The following is a 17,966-nucleotide window of genomic DNA, read 5'->3' as shown; positions in this document are numbered from 1 at the left end:
AGAATGGCAAACTCTCTAGGAAAGGAGCAGATATGGGTTAGGCAGGAACCTCCCAGGTGTCTGCCAATATAAACAAGTGTCCTGTGAAAGACACTAGTAGTTACAGGCCAGACTTTTAGGCTGTCTACCGGGATAGAGAGGCATCTCATGAAAGACACAGTGTAAACATCCATGACCAAATTCCCTGGAGTCCCATACGGGCAGCGCTAGAAATTACAATCACTTTCCTAAGAAAAGCCAAAATACAGGGTTTCTCAAGTCACCCATAAAGTTGCCATACATAGGGAAAATAGGAAATTATAGCTAAATTTACCTTTATTTATAAAATATTGGTTATATAATGTTATAAAGCACTTAAAAATATTCTCTATGTGTTGGCCACTTCTTTGTAAAATAAAGGTACATTTAGCTACAATCTCCCATTTTTCCCTAGGTATGGTGACTTCATGCATGACTTTTAGGACTCACCATAGAAAGATAAAAAGCCATAACATATAAACGTATGTTATTTATATTTGGATATAGTTAGAGTTATGGAGCTACATTTTTTCTTGAAAATAGCTCTAATAAAAAATGTTATATGTTCCCAAAATTTCATAGTAGACACCACCATAGAGTGAGAGTTAAGAAAGTTTGCATTTCAGATGGATTGCTCCAAAATGAATTAGTGCCTATTTAAAATTCTCTTATCACCTGTTTGTACTAAATAATAATAATATAGGTCTGATATAGGGTTAAAAATGATTTATGTCATTTTTGATTTTACATATTTTGATGTTATTGCATATTTCTGTTTCTTTTCTTTTTACTCAACTGTTCAGATATTAAGGTGCCATTAAAGGACCAGGTTTTATGGAATGATCAATGATATGTGTTAGGTATTTAGAGTTAAACTGTTTTCTTTCTTTCACTTCTGCACCAAAGAAGTATCATAAAGCTTTCAGTTAAATTTATAAATGTTATATCAAATTCAATTTATGACCTTATTTTAAGCCTTGCATTCATTGCATTTCACACTCCAGTCCACATTCCCGCACAGAAAGGTAGAGGAATTCAAATAACAAATGCCACACTTTTCAGCCCTTTGATATCTGTTTGGAGGATATGGGTATTTTAGACTTTTAGGCAACCAATTATTTGCTTTAATGAAGAGTGATTCTAACTATTTTTACAATGCAGTAAAGATTTCACTTTTTAAGCCACAGTTATGCTTAAGCCCAAACACCCGGCTCATCATCTCTCTTACTCCTGAATGGTTCTTCAAAATGTTTATTTTAGGTAGAGAAAGGTTCTTAAATATTTCTGAAACTAACCATTTAAACAAGGAGTATACATTATACACTGTGGAATGAATATTATAGACATAGAATTGTCACTATAGCAAGCAGACAAGCACAAAGTAAAGACCAGATCCCCAACCCCCACTCCCCCCCAAACAAGAAAATTAACCCAACACCAAAGCTGAGAAGCAAACTATCCGGAGATAAAGAGCAATTAAGATAAAAAGACCGAAATGGCTTACTCAAATAGGTTTCTAAAAGCCTTTCTCTATTATACTTGCTCTATAACCTTGAGCAGGACTAAACAAATTTCATCCCTTGTGTGAATCTTCTTTATCTGAGGGTGTTTCATGACTGAAAAACGCAGTTATCTTTAAGACCAGCTACATACTTTTAGAATATCTGCCTTTGTTAAAAATAAAACAAAACCTCTTTGATTGTCTGGTATTCATTAGGTAATTTTAATTTACACTGCTGATTATTTTAAAGGTTTTACAGCTTTAGTCTTAAAAAGCACTCCCTTATTTTAATTTAGCTGGTTTGAACTAAACTTTGAATTCTGCAGCGGGTTTGCTAACTAACCTTGGGGAAGTCACATAATACTGCAGTGATTCCATTTCTCGCCACTATTTAAAGAGGGAGAAGTAACCCATATGACTCAGAGAGAAGATACAGGCTCTATAAAGTATTATTAAGATTTACTTGATGGAAAATATTTAATCCATATGCATCTTTTATAAAATAAAGGTATCATCTTCTTTAGTAGCTGTTCAAATCCCCCGTCAACTTAAAGGGGGAAAAAAAGTCTCTTATTGATCAGTAATAATGTTGAGATATGCTTTGGGCTCTTAATGGAAAGAGCTTATCTGCTAAATAGTGACCCAAGTCCCCCCTCCACCTAAATAAATTAATAAGAATGGAATAGGTAACATCATATATACAAACACACACACACACAGTGGCCATGAAGTTTGTGTGCAATTTGAAATAGCTGTTAATTGGGGGGGGGGGGTGTTTTTTGTTTTTTGCATTTTTTGGCCAGGGCTGGGTTTGAACCCACCACCTCCAGCATATGGGGCCAGCACCCTACTCCTTTGAGCCATAGGCACCCCCCCCAATAGCTATTAATTGTTCATGAACTTTATAGCCACTGGGTATGTGTGTGTGTGTGTGCTTTTTTTTTTTTTGACACAGAGTCTTACTCTGTTGTCCTGGGTAGACTGCCATAGTGTCATCATGTCATCATAGCTCTCAGCAACCTCAAACTCTTGGGTTCAAGACATCTGCTTGCATCAGCCTCCTGAGTAGCTGGAATTACAGGTACTCACCATAAGGCCCAGCTAATTTTTCTATTTCTAGTCTTGCTCTTGCTCAGGTTGGTCTCATATTCCTAAGCTCAAGCAATCCACCTACCTGGGCCTCCCAGAATGCTAAGATTACAGGTGTGAGCCATGACACCCAGAGAAACCATGGAACTGGAAAGAGGGAAAATTAACATACTGGAGCCAGTCATTCCATGTTTGGTAGGAAAGAGGATTAGGAACAGAATTCACCTCACACCTTATGTTTTGGGGATGGGAAAGTATAAGTCAAAACCAACATTATCAAACAGGAGAAATGCAAGGTTGTAACCACCTTCATTGGAATATGTAAGTGGTAAATTTCAGGTGATCCTTGTACTAAGATGATTATATTCTATTCTGTTAACTTACTATAAATAAAGCGTGATGAGGAAATACAAATAATGAATAATCTAATTTTAGATTTAATCTATTTAGATAATTTTAGATCCTCCAATCTAATTTTAATCCTCCACTTACTAGCTTTTTCAGTTTGGGCAGGCTGTTTGGCAATCCTATCCTTCACTTTTCTCATGTTTAAAAATCTTTTTGTAGTAAGAACATTCTATATGACATCTACCATCTTAACAAATTTTTAAGTGCAATGTTGGGGCTCAGAACACAATACCAAGTGTGATACCTTGAACTGAAGGACAGTGGAAGGCTTCAGAAGCAATTTCTTTCTAATCTTGTGCCCACTTGTTTTCTGCCCCTCTTTCTTCCCAAACAGAATCATAGAAGTCAGAATTCCTCTTCCTCAAGATGGGTCTTAGAAACCTGAACCCCTCTTCTCTAACGGAAGTCATAAAACCTAGAAAGGTTGCTCCCTTTTTCCTCGAAGGCCCCCATTCCAGAGGGGGTCCTGGCTCAGCCTGGAGGAGAAAATGCTACACAGGTGGTCCAAGAAAAATCTGAACATCCCGGCCTTGTTGGGTCCCACCCACGTCTATTTCCATCAGATCACACCCTTTGTCCAACTGCGTTTCTACGTGGCTGTCCATTCTTCATTGAACCTAAGCACAAAAATGAATGGTTTTCTCTGTATCTTTGGGTTTTTATTTCCGTGTCATGTTAAATCTTGATTAAATACATTCATTAAGCTTTTCTCTTGTTAATCTGTCTTTTGTTATAGGAGGTTTGACCATGACCTTTATGATAGGCTAAGAAAGGTAACACAACTTTCTGCACCTATGATACAATACATTATTTTTGACTATAGTTAGGCACAAAGTTTTACATTATAATCTCTATCTCAGTTTAATATATATTTTTTTTTGAGACAGAGTCTCACTTTGGTGTCATAGCTCACAGCAACCTCAAATTCTGGGGCTCGAGTGATTTTCTTGCCTCAGCCTCCTGAGTAGCTGGGACTACCAGCACCTGCCACAAAGCTGGGCTATTTTTAGGGATGGGGTCTCAGTCGGGCTCAGGCTGGTCTCAACTGGTGAGCTCCAGTGATCCACTCGCTTCAGCCTCACAGAGGATTCCAGGTGGAGCCACCGCGCCTGGCCCAGTTTACTAAAATGTTGTGCCTGTTTATTAGTAACTCTCCATTTCCCCTCCTTTCAGTTTCTAGTAGACAGCATTTCACTCTATGAACTCTATGATTTTCACCATCTTAGATACTTCCTATAAGTGAGATTACACATCATTTGTCACTCTGTGACAGTATTATTGCCCTCAGCACAATGTCCTCATCAATAGCTCATCCTTACCCAGGTACAACAGAACCTATGCTGCAAGGCTCCTGTTTTCTTTTTTCTTTCTTTTTGCAAATTTAATGAAAATACCTTTGCAGTATAGAGTGTGGTACCTGATAAAGGGATATTTTAAAATGGTTGTTTTTTCTTTTTTTAACCAATTTTAGCTGAACAGAATTTTCTGAGTACCAATCAAAATTAAACAAATAATAACATTGACTCACTAGCCTTTGACTATTAAGATTTTTTGAGATCACTCCCTCACAGTATGTCAGAAAGAAGGGGAACAAAGTTCACGTAAACTCATAGAGATAGCAACGCAAGGCTCTTTACTGTTACCCTAGTTAGTTACTAGAGCAATGGGCCTGCATGTCTCTGCAAATCCTTGTGTGAAAAACTCAGGACCTAATTTTAGCCTGAGTTAAAACCAGGCTTCCCCATAAATCAAAGTCAAGACTCCGCAGACTATTAGAACTCCTGTGGGTGCATAATCTTGGCATTGTTTCAAAATACATTTTCAAAATGAAACCAAACAAATAACTTATTGAAGAATAAGAAAGTGATAAATATACCATAATGTTCAAAATTTATTCTTGCAAAATGCATTTAACCTCAGCAATGCTAACAAACATAGTAAGAGAAAAATCACTTAATAGAAGTTCAACAAAGTGTGAAACTGAAATTGTGAATAATCAATTAAATAATAAAATACCATAAATAGTATTATCCCAATTTAATATGTGTATAAATTATGTAAGTTTAGATTTACAGACATGAAAATTTGTTGTTGTAGTCATCCCAGGAAAATGAGTTTATAGTTTTTGTTAAATAGTTGTCTGATGTTCTTTTGCATTGAGCGTAAATGACTTTATATTTAGAAAGATAAAAAAACTAAAATAATCAAATGACAACTCATGAATTATGCAACGCTCATAATATTTGGAATAGACTTTTAATTTAAAAATCAAGAATTTGAGATAGTAGGATTTTGAACACACAGTCCCATCTCTTTATTTTTCAGATAAAGGAGCTGAAGTGCAGAGAGGTAAAATTATCTCTCAAAGTTATGCAGCTTATTGTTATTAAATATTCAGCATAACAACTTTCTGGTTCTACAAAGCTTTTAAGTTTGCTCTCTTCATTCCAGATAATTAGGTAGATATTACTCATGCTTCAATTATTTACAGCCAGGAAGATTATGTTATAAATTTGTGTAACACCATAATCTGAGCAAAGATCTGGCTCAGCACATGCAATTCTACAGACAGGTTTTTAGATAGAATACTCTTTTACCTCCTTCCTTGTGCTTCCATTAGTTATTTGTTCGGGTTCATTTTTAAGATGTATGCCAAAACATTGCCAAGATAATGCACTCACTGAAGTTCTAGTAGTGCTGTCTTCACTTTGATTTATGGGGAAATCCTGGCCCCTTGCCCTGTGAGTCTCAAATGCCTCCAGCTTGCCTGTAGAGATGGTAAAGTGTTGCCTCCTGTTTCAAAGCTCTAGGGAATGTGGAGAATCTACATTCCATCTAGTTCTCTGTTGGAGGGAGGGAGTCTGTCAGCTATCAATACTTATCACAGCTGCTAAAACCACCAAGGTGATTCCCACAACCCTACACCTTAGATCCCCCCAGCCCTAGACCTTGTCAAGGCCTGAAGCTCTTTCCCAGGATTCCTTCCTATGGTCGCAAGTCAGGCACCTGCTCCTTTCACCTCCTGTGAATCAGATGGAAGCCCAGGGCGTTTTGCTACAGTTTCTCACAGTTACCTAAACAAAGAAGTCCTCCCCACCCCATTTCTTATTATTTCACTTCTATCAGTCTTTCAGAAAATTGAAATCAAGGAAATAGCAATGGAGTTAGAATTGTTACAAAAAATATAATTTCCTGTTCTCTTAAAGAAGCACTGAGATTTTGTAAAGATAACCACTGACTTACTTAATGATGGAAGTCAGAATTTTAAATAATTAACCATCTAAGATCAATTATGTTTTGAGAAAACATATAAATAAGCTATTATTCCCACCAAATCTATTTGAAATTTATAGATGAAATTTATATCATTCTAATGGCTTCGACACAATCAAAGAACATTTTGGAAAAAGATGATTCTCAAATCAAGTGACTAATATTACTGTATTATTAAATAATTTTACACTAAAAGAATAGGGTTTGGACATGTGAAGAAGTGTAGTGTTAGCTCTGCTGTTACGAAGACCCCAAAATGTTTTAAGAATATAGAGCCTGAAATAATCACTTTAAATCTTCAGAAATTTTTATCTATGAAAAAAGTCAGGAAATCAGGCCAAAGCAGTCACATTTTAAATATTCTGCTTGTTTTTCCTTGAAGGTTTCATTGTTTGCATTGCATTTCTTGTAATTAAAATGATGAGGTAAGGCTGCCTGTGTTTGAGGGCCATTCTTTAAAAAGGGGATTAAAGTCATGTATTGCAGAGATCTTACTAAGCAATGGGTTCTAAGGCTTAAATATCCCTTTCTCTCAGTCTCCATTGCTAATTTAAAGACTTAAGAAGGTTGAATTTTGAGCTGCAAGTTTTTTCTCATAGAATTACTGTTGCCGTAAAGGTGTCACGGAAAAGCAATGATGCAAAGAATAAGCACGCTTATTGAAATTGTATTTTAAATAAAGGTGACCTTCTTCTCACTCAGGCAAAATGGCGAGCTTCTTTATTTGTGGTTGGTTTATATAGTCCATCTTGTGCATGTGACCTTATTAGTATTCATTACAATCTCTCTGTACATGCGCACTGGACGGCAATGACTTCCCTCTGCACATGTGCATTGGACATCAATGACTTCATTAATCCATTTAAACATCTTGTGACTACTCACCTTGTAAGCAGGTCCTTCCTAGTAATCTGATAATCCACCCAACATACAGCTTTAAGCATAACCCTTTCAATATAACCCAGCTTAACATAACTTAATGGAGAACATGTTATTAGTCATTACTTTCTTTGTTCTTATCTGATGAAGCCTGAGGCTATGGAGGAAAGAGACAGTTTGAAAGTCTGTTCTACTGACCTTGCTATTTGGAGGCAGTTACCCCATCTTTAAAACAAGGCATAATTAAGAAAATTCTAGGGCATACAGAAATTTGTGTGCAAACTTCCACTCCCATGTGGGCCTTAAGTCAGGGGGTTTTTACATCCGCAACCGACCAGACCAGGCTGACCTTAGGGGGTTTTAGGCCCACAACCAACCTGGCCATATGGGATTCTGCCTCCATTTCACACAAGTAGGCCTGCACAAAGTCTTTTCACTGCTTTCTCTCAAACAGCTTTTTTGGCCAGAGGCATATAGGCCTTTCACTTATAAACTAGAAAAACAAGTCATCTTTGAAAGTTTTTGGTTTCTACCTTTCTACCAAGATGGTCATAATGCTTATCAGTGTCTGCAATACAGTTGCAAGGTTATTGAATGCTGTAATGAAAATTGTGCAGATTTGGCTACTTCTAAGATAATGAAATTGTATACCCTGCCACAATCACTCTCTTTAAATAACTTTAAGGAGAAAAAAAATTCCAAATTACACGTCTTTCTTACAAAAATAAACAGGGAAAATTGTTTTATGTTTTTGTGAATTAATAATCTGATATTTATGTATATATACATCAATATTTTTCTCTCAGTGATATAAATTACAGAGTGTATTTCTCTATGCAATTTTCTATTAAAATGGAAACTATTTCTATGAATATCATAGGTTAGTACCCACTGATGAGAGATTGCCCGATTACATTGAAAAGTAGATTTACTTTTAATAATGTGAAATTATTTTGCATCCTAAGTTCAAAAGTTCACATAAGTTTTAAAACTGTTGAAGATGGTGATATGAATCACGATCCTCCCTCCCCTGGCAGTTGCAGAGAGGGAAGATAGCTACTTACAGAGTATGTTCAAAGTGAGAATCATTTGAAAAAATATGGGATTCATGAGATCCTAAGACTTTTACTTGATTTTCAAGCAATTATACCCTGGCTCCTCTGTCCACAGAGAGTGAGTCTATTAAGCAAACTGACTCCTGCCCTTATTGTCAAAGCCAAAGGTTCCTGTGTTACTTAAAGTTTATAAAGTTGGTTTCCTTCTTGAGATTCTCTCTCATCACCTGGCTGTTTTATGCTCTACCTTTGGTTTATAGCTTCTTTATTCTTCTAGGTTAGCGGTTCTCAACTGTATTAAAGGGCTGCAGCATTAGGAAGGTTGGGAACCACTGCTCTAGGCTCTTCTTCCTCTGTCTGAAGCTTAAACATTGCTGGTGTCCTGAGTTTCTTCTGTAGCCAGCATCTATTCTTGCATTTTCTCTTGATGAACGAACACTCATGTCCATCTTCACAGCTCCAATTTCAGGTTTAGGTAGAACTCATAGACTGTTTACTGCCCGTCAACACTTTCCAATCTATACCTTCCTGATCTATCCCACCCACCTTCTGTCTTCCATATCCACTGTAGGTCCTGTGGGAAGCTTGTGTGGAGTGTAATGGATCATTCTGCACTTCCTGTTGTGCTTTCTCCTGGATTTAATATCAATGAAACAATGACGATTCACATAAGAAAATTAGGAGATAAGACCTCCATTTTTTTTTTTCATTTCTTACTTCTAAATGAATGTTTTTCAACTGGTGTGCCAGACACTTCCTTTCCCAGCAAGGACTGATAGCCTTGGCAATCAATGAAATTTAATATTACCTATCATTTTATTTAACTTAAATATCTTCACTTTATGATTTCTAATTCATGCCTTAACCTGCCAAAATCTGGCATTCATTCCTCTACTACACTAAAGTTAGTAATAAGCACCATTAAACAATAAGTCAGTCATTTTTTAAATAGACTGTCGTGGTACCTGATCATGTTGACTTCTTCACAATGAATTGCGCATTATGTAATCTTTGGCAAATTATTTTACATTTGTGTCTTGGATTCTTTATCTATAAAGGAGGTAATGTTCTAATAAGTTTCTTTTTAAGCTTTAGGGAGCAAGAGTTACTCCCCACTTCAGTACTAACTCCATCAACTCTACAGCCTCACCAAGACCTCTTATCCTTGATCTAAAATCCCTACCCCTCCATCTGAGAGGATCTTAGATGTGCTATGAAAAATTTTAAAGATCATTAATGAAATTTTTTTCAAAAGAAGTTCAAAAGCACAGTAAGCACATTTTTACTTTTTTTTGATCAAAATAATTGAAGTGTGCTTCAGAAGTCTAACTATAGGTTCAAGCATGCTGTGAGATTAAAAAAAAAAAAGATTGAAAATCACTGCTCTAAATAATGACCAAAACCTGATGTTATCTCTTATTTCTTTGTACGTATGTTTTCTTTTCCCAAGTACTATCCCTTCTTTCTTTAAAATCAGATATATTTTTTCCCAGATTTTTGCAGCAACCCTCTATTACCAAATTTTTTCTTTTAGTATACCTCCTCCTCAAAGCTACCAAAGCGATGCATGTATAACAGAAACCCAAACATATTCAGCCCCCGCTTCAAATCATTGCAAGTCTTCCCATGACACAGAGGATAACGTTAAAGCTTTTGGCAGCCTGTCCAAGGCCTCCCGAATCTCACCCTTCCCCAGATCTCCAGCTTCATCTTTGCCATCTTTCCCTTCTATGCCCAACTCCTGCCTTTCCTCTTTTCTTATCTCATTCCCTTGGCCCCAATGATTTGCCCTTTCCTCCAGACTTTCTTCTTTGCAAAAATTCCCATTTGTCTTTTAAGTTAAACACAGGTCTTATTTCCTCTTGTAGCCTTCTCTGATCCATGTCCCATCCACACACCCCAACACAGACACTTCCTTTCCCAGCAAGGACTGATAGCCTTGGCAATCAATGAAATTTAATATTACCTTACTTCATGTTGACTTCTTCACAATATATTTGTATCACATGTGAACCCCCCAGAGCCTTTGCTCATTATGTAATCTTTGGCAAGTTATTTTACATTTGTGTCTTGGATTCCGTATCCATAAAACGAGTATAACAGCATAACCTACTTTAAATTTGTATGATGTATTTAGAAAAGGGGCACCTAGGCTTTTTGTGTGTGTGATGAAAACATACTTGTGTTTCTCCAAAAGCTTCAGAATGAAACATGAAGAGGTTTATAGAAAATAGTCTCCCCCCTAGAGAATGTCACTACCAGTAATTTTCCTGACTCTCTAGGAATTACAGCAAAACTGAACGCATGTGGATTTATCGTGTACAAAGTTTATATAAAGTTTCAGGGCCCCATTTACTTTATGAGAGATTTAGAAATAAAGTAATGATCTGTATGTTCTGAATATCACCTATTTATATTTCTTTATTTTAAAAATATACTTTTGGAAGATATAATTTTATCATTATCTTTTAAGAACTAGGTGGTATTGTAAAATGTTTTCATAAAAGATTGCCAATCATTAGATTAAGATTTAAAATTTTGATTGTGTGTTCCATTTTAAAAAGTAATGAGGAGAATTAATAATTAACTTTTAATCTCTATACTAATGTGTTTTATTTCATTTATATATCCTTTTATAATTCAATGACTTGTGGGCCAGAAGATGTGCTTTGAATGTGAACATGGGACAATCTATTTTAGTCTAGGGATTCTTAAATCTGTCCTCAATAGCCGAACCTTACCTTATAGGAACTCAAAATTTTAATCTGGATACACCCGATATTAAAATTGGAGAAAATATATTATTATAAAAGGGAAATTACAAACATATTCCACTTATAAATGAGGATGCAATATGATAAACAATGTATTAACATGTTGAATTAAAAATTAATGTTTAAGTAATGTACTTTGGTCAAAATTAAATACAATTTATATGAGAATTAGTCACTATTTTCTTTTCTTTTTTTTTTCCTTTTTTTAAATACATAATCATTTACTACTTGTTTGTTACAGAATACACAAGACAAAATACAAATAGCAAACAAAATATTTTTTCCTTGTTATGTTTTTACCAAAGTCTAAAAAAAAGATGACTAATATGTATAAATAAAAGTAAAAAATAATTTCTTAAAAAAAGACAGATCACACCAAGTCTTATAAACAGTAGAAATAGAAATACTTTAAGGTCATTCTACTTAGTCTGGATACCCCTGATAGTAACATTTTAAGTATTGAAGTCTTTAATTCTTAGTCTAAATTATTATTTTTAGATAATTTCCGTCTATTAATTTAAAGAAATCTAAGGATAGCTAAAGCTAATATTGAAATAGAATATACAAAGGTCCCAGGAACTAGCCACTATTAGGAATGCTGGGAGGTAATGTTCTAATAAGTATTTTTTTAACTTTAGGGAGCAAATCAACTTTTGGTGTAGACTAACTTAATTCCCACTCCAGTTTTAACTCCATCAACCTTACAGCCTCACCAAGACCTCTGATTCTTGATCTACCATCTCTACACTCCCCTTCAGCCCGCCCTCATTTTATCATTCTGCTTCAGTCCAGTTACATTCTATGGTCCATCATCATGATCAGCCTTCTGCAAATGTTCTCTCCACTCTCATCTCTTCCTCCTCATTATATCTGCTCAGCATATCACCTAAACCTACTACACCTACCATTTTCCATATCTCAGCTAATAAATCTTGATTATTACAAATGCTTAGCAATTTACTTCATAGCCCAAATCCATAGATTAGCAAATTCTATCAGTTCCACCTACAAAATATGTTCTAAATCATCTTCCCCCACTTTCAGTACTCTCTCTCTGATCCAAGCTAACATTGTTATTTTCCAGAATTATAGTAGAAGTTTTCTAACAAGTCTCCCACTAATCACTCCTCCCTTCCCACTTTCCCAGTCTATTCTTAATACAAAAGCTAGAGAAATTCTTCTAAAAACATAAATCAGGTTATGTCTGTCCTCTGTGTTGACTAGTGATTAAAATACAATTGCTTTTATTCTCATCTGAGTGGAAACCTGCCCTTCCCTGCTGTCTCTCAGGGCTCATCTTCTCCTACTTGCCCCTATTTCTCATTACACTGTAGCCCATCCGCCATGGGCTGTGCTTGGATCAGACTTGCAATGCTCCTACGTGCCTGAGAGCCTTTAAACTAGTTCCTTTGGCCTGGAATTCTATTTACTTGGATGCTAGGCTGAGCTGAGGATGGGGACAGGCTTGTTTCCTTACCTCCTTCAGGTCTTGGTTTAATTATCACCTTCCCAGTGAGATCATTACTAAACACTTTTTTTTTTTTTTAAGAGAAAGTTTAGAGCACTTCCAAAGAGAACTGGAAGTAAGTAGCTTTCATGGAGGACCAAAAGTGAAGGAGACAGGGTTTACATTTTATCATCTTGATAACCCACTTTCTTTCCATATTTTTTTCTCTTTTGCATTTATACAATACAATTTATTTTACTTATTTATCTTATTTGTTGCTTCTCTTCATGAGATAAGTCCATTCAGTGATTTTTCCGTTTTGTTTATTGTTGAATTCTCAGTAACTAGAACAGTGTTTGAATATAATTTTTGCTTAATGTTTGTTGAATGCATTATGAATCTTCAACAATGATTATGCCTTTGATTTCTTAAAATTTAAATTATTCAGGAAAAAAATGCACGCCGTTTTAAGTATCACATTTGGTGAGAACTTGGGCTCTGGAGTCAAAGTTCTTGTGTTCATTTTTTGGCTTCATCAGCCGTGAGCTGCATGACCATGAAGATCATGAAGATAGTAACAATGCCCACCTCACAGGGGAGTTATGACATATTCATGCCAACAGAGCCTGATGGGTGGTGTAGAGAGTTCAGGCCAGAGTAAACACTAGGCACTGGTAGCCATTGGATTATTAAAGAGGATTGGGCTGGTGGGGAACTGTGCTGTGTGTCCTGGATGTTATACCTCATTACCTCGGCTCACCTGCCTGTTAGGGATAAAGTGCTGTTGCCTCTGGGGATGCCAGAAATATCTGAACTCCTCCAGACTTCCAGACTAAAGGAAGCTTTGGGGCAGGTTGATGTTTTCTTTTGGGTTGTGTCATGTTAAGTGTGTTTTGGTCATATCTTAATTTATTCCTCACTCATACTCACCACTACTTATTGGAAATATAAATAAAGAGTACTATAAATTATGATGAAAGGAATGGGGAACCCATAGAGAAAATAAGGAGGAGCTGTAAATACTCTTGGAAACCTGGGCAAGTCCAGAGGCTGCGGTAGGTCCCAGAGGGGATTCCTGGCTCTCAGGATCCCCTGTGGCTGGCTGGGGTTTACAGTTTCCATTTGGGTGTGGGTCTGTGACTCAGGCTGAATCATCACCACTTAACGCGGCCAGCTGTTTCCATTTCCAGAGCTAGGGGAGAACTTCCTTGGTCTCCAGGTTGTCAAAGTAGTCATTTAAAAAGCTTCCAAAATTGTGGAAGTGACTGAGAAAGGCAAAGAATAAATTCTTCCATTTTTACAATTATGAATCGACAGGGGAGCCCAGGCCTAAATTACAAAAAGTAGAAAAAATTTACTCGAACTCTCCATTTAGAAACCAGCTTTTCTAGTGGGACTCTTTTCATTTAAGGGCACATTCTAATGTGGAGGGAAAAAAAGAAGAGGAAAAAAGTATACATGGTAATAATGGCAATTTTGCAAGAAAGACTTTGGTTACAACTTAGGACTTTTAAAAAGGAACTAAAACTCTTCCAATTCTAGCAGTTCTACAGGTTTGTTAGTATCCATCAATATATTTGAGTGGAAATCAAGTTATTTAGGGAGAATGCATTTTATTACTGTTTGTGGAAAAATTTGCAAAAAACTACATGGTAGAACATTCAACATGTTAGAGATGAGTTAGATCAGACTCTGGCTCATTTCCCAGAAAATACGATATTCTATAAAGGAAAGCACTATAATCAGTTTCTTATGCTACCCATTCAGGTGTCTCTTGCTTAGTAGAAATTTAAACCAGATCTTCAAAAAGAAGTCTGTATAAAAAGTAAAGAAATACAATTGGAAACCAGTAGTAGCTGAATGGTGTTCTTGTGTCTAAGGATTCTGAGTTTATGAAATTTGTAATATGTATAGAATTAATAGTAACCAATTGAGTGCATGAAGTTTCTAATATGTATAGAATTAATAGTAACCAATTGAGTGCAGGAAATTTCTAATATTGGTAGAATTAATAGTAATAAATTGAAAGACTTACAGTATGAGAAGTGTTCATTAACCTAAAAAAAAAGGGTGCAATATTGCCTCAATACATAACATAATTAAATAATCCTGCTCCAATTTATAGGTTAACCAGATTAAGGAAATGCTAATCACTGTGCTAGTGTTACTGAAAGCTCCTCTCTTTGCACCTGTCTCTGAAGCCTCATCAGACGAATGAAAACAAATGGTTGAGAACAGGAGAAGTTTATTACTTTGCCAGCAAAGGCAGAATCATGGCAGACTATTTATCTCACCATACCAAATTTCCTGAACATGAGCAGAAAGCAGAACTCTTAAAAGGGAGGGCATCTTGTGGTTCAACTACAGTTAAATGATTCTCATCCTCCTAGTGACCTTCCTCTACGTGGGAGGCCCCAGGGCCTCCTGACAGTGCAAACAAAAGACATTCCCTTGCCCCTCCCAACCACCCTTAGAGGTGGGATAGTGGTCTCAGTTTCCAAAAAGAGTGGGGAAAGTTTTAAAACCACAGAAAACATTTTAGCTGGGGTTTTTTTGGTTTTTCTTCAGGTGATTCCGTTAGTAAGTACAGACATGCGATCTTTGGATGTTAAATAAGTAAGTGAAGAAAAGTAGCTATAAACCAAACTGAGAATTAGGCACAGAAGATTTAGAAACTAACAAAAATGTTTGAAATTAATTGAACAGGTTGTTGATGCATATTAACATTCAAATATTTATTTTAAAATGTACAGACTTGTACTTTCAACATTACTTTTAAAGATACAAGTTCATGAACTTGCTTCCATATGCTTACTTTGGCAGCACAATACAAACAACTCCATACCTACCTTGGTCTACCAGGGTCTCACCACCGGGTTCCTGTTGATTTGTGGCAGTGTCTTGCTGAGTGGCATTCATTATTGTTGTTGTGTGTATTTATGTGCTGTCAGGAGAATATTTGAGTTTGAATTAGAGCAAAAACGTTCATAAATTTCTTATTAAATTTGGCAAGTGTAAGTCCAAGCTTATGGGGATAATGCCATGAAGAAAACAGCAGTGCTTTTCTGAGGGAGGTTGGGAGTGGAGGCTCATGATTATAATCCTAGCACTCTGGGAGAAGAAGGAAAGAGAAATAGGAGGATCACTTGAGCTCAGGAGTTCAGCCAGGTCTGAGCAAGAATGAGACTCCTTCTCTACTAAAAAATAAATAGAAGCAACTAGCCAGGCATGTTAAACTACTTTCTGCGCTCCCAGCTACTTGGGAAGCTGAGGCAAGAGGCTCACTTGAGCCCGAGAGTTTGAGGTTTCTGTGAGCTGTGATGACACCAAAAATGTTTTTCTGAGGGGAGGGAAAAAGTCACTAATGAAGAGGTCGGGGCTGAGATAAAATTGTTGCCAGATAAGGTAATGTATCCTGAAAACTTACGTAGTATTATTATTAATTCTGATTCTTTGTTCTATAGCATAGATTCTTAATGGATTTCATATCACCAGAGGCCTTCTGGAGTTTGCGGGCTATTGGGGGCTGGGGTCCCAGTTCCCGGAACTCAGTTAATCTCATTCATTACTAGGCTGGGCTAGAAAGTTCACCTGAGGCTCAGTGGTAATTGAAAGCAAAAGTGAATGGAAACTGAAAATAAAACTGGAGCAGCACAGGCAGAGTGAATAGGAAGTAAAAATGACCTGCCCAAGTTTCAGTGTAACAAAGGGAAATTTTATTTAGGAAGAATAAAGAGAAAGTTTCGAGCACTTCCAAAAAGAGTTGAAAGTGGGTCCCTCTCTTGATGGGGAGAAGGTGAGAGAGAGAGAGAGACAAAGACCTGGGGGTATAAATACGCTCTTCATTTGAAATGGGTGGCAAGTCTTTCATTGTCCTCTCTGCACCACCAGGCATTACTGTCCTTTGCTATTGCTTTGCTATTACTGAGGTTACTTGATGCTCATATTCTTATGGCCCTCCAGACATTAATCCAGAAGGTCAGGTTTTCCTCCCATAGCCCTTGGAGCAGCTTTCTTAGTGTCCCTTCCCATGAGCTACTTTTGATTTCATAGTGGCTGGGGGACTCCATCAGTGGATAGTGGTTGACTGCCAAGAGTGCTAGCCATCTTGCAATACAAAGTTTGGCACAAGGAAAATTTTCTTACATAGCTTTGGAATAGCTTGCTTGAAATTCATATAATTGAAATACTTTCTAAAAAGTTATTTATTTTTGTTAAGACAAAGTCTCATTCTGTTGCCCCAAGCTACAGTGCTTTGGCTTCAGCCTAACTTATATCAACCTCAAACTCCTGGGTTCAAGTGAGTCTCCTGCCTCAGCCTCCCAGAGTGCTAGGACAACAAGTGTGAGTGATCATGCCTGGCCTGAAATATTTACATCTGATTATCTGAGCCTAAAAATATCATTCTATTTTATCTATAAATGAACAATTATTTTTTCATGGTTTTAAAGTTACCAGATTCTTTAGGAATGTAATTGTTAGGTAGATAGTTAGGATTCTTTCTGGCTTGCCTAGGGAAAAAGGAAAAAGGGTGGGTCTCCAGGCGCCCATCTTAATGCAGTCCCACCTTAAAAGCCTGTGCTCAGCAATCACCTACACTTGGGGAGGAGAGACCACCCTGCCACTCTACCAATCACAAGTTAGTTTGCCAACTGCAAAAGAATGCAGAGGACCTCTAGTCATGGGCCAAGCAGCGTAAGAACAGTAGAGTCTGGAAGGTGACTAAGACAAATCTGAAGCCTAATTATCATGGCATTAGCTTAAATGTACATTGCAGTTCACCCCTATCAATGAGCTCTCAAAGAGGCTCATGGGAGGTCTGACTGCAGACTTTTAGGGTGACCTGAGAACCATGAGCAGGGCCCAATCCAGATGGTATAAGACAGAATACCTGGCCACAACCAAGGCCCCTTTTTATCTCCACAAAGGGGGCTCATTCATTGTCTGACAAAGGTATCTTGCTCTGTGAACTTATTATTTTGTTCTTGCTCTGTGAACTTATTTTTCTTTTCCTCAATAAACTTTGTTTCACACTTGTCTTACTTTGGGATGTCTGATCATACTTCTGCCAAGAGCACCCCAAGAATCTAGAATGCAGACAGCTGCCTGAACCTGGACGCAATTACAGTGTAAATGGAAGTGTTCATTTATGGAGGTTTGTTTGTGTTTATGATTCCCTAATACCACTATAGGAATTCAGGGGCCCCTCTAGCTTAAGGTCCAAAATAGCATTTCCTCAACTTGTTCCTTGGAGCAAACTTCTCTGTTAACAAGAAGTAAGGAGTTTCAACTCAACCAGAAGAATGTTTCTCCCCAAACCTCAAGGAAAACTGCTATTAGATCGGTCCCTCCAGACCTCTTTTCCCTGTCTGTGCTAAATCTTACAAGAACAAAGGGACCTCCCAAAGAGAAGTAATCACAAACGCCTCTTACCACACCAGCCTTAGGGAAAAGGAAGCAATTTAGAAAGTGAGAAGAATCCACAGGGCAGAGCTTGTAAATCTGTAGTTCTTCGCTGGGAA

The 17,966-nt window shown here is 37.0% G+C and overlaps 1 pseudogene; it reads right to left on the bottom strand.

Moving 5' to 3' along the window:
* LOC100954663 overlaps nucleotides 1–15,363 on the bottom strand; it is a 52,922-nt pseudogene extending 37,559 nt beyond the window's left edge.
* Between the last annotated feature and the right edge of the window lie 2,603 nt (nucleotides 15,364–17,966).

This window comes from Otolemur garnettii, unplaced genomic scaffold (assembly GCF_000181295.1).
Source record: "Otolemur garnettii isolate 467f Iridium unplaced genomic scaffold, OtoGar3 scaffold00005, whole genome shotgun sequence".
Classification (NCBI taxonomy): domain Eukaryota; kingdom Metazoa; phylum Chordata; class Mammalia; order Primates; family Galagidae; genus Otolemur; species Otolemur garnettii.
Note: the sequence above shows the minus strand (reverse complement) of the source record. Positions and strands in the feature narration are given on the sequence as shown.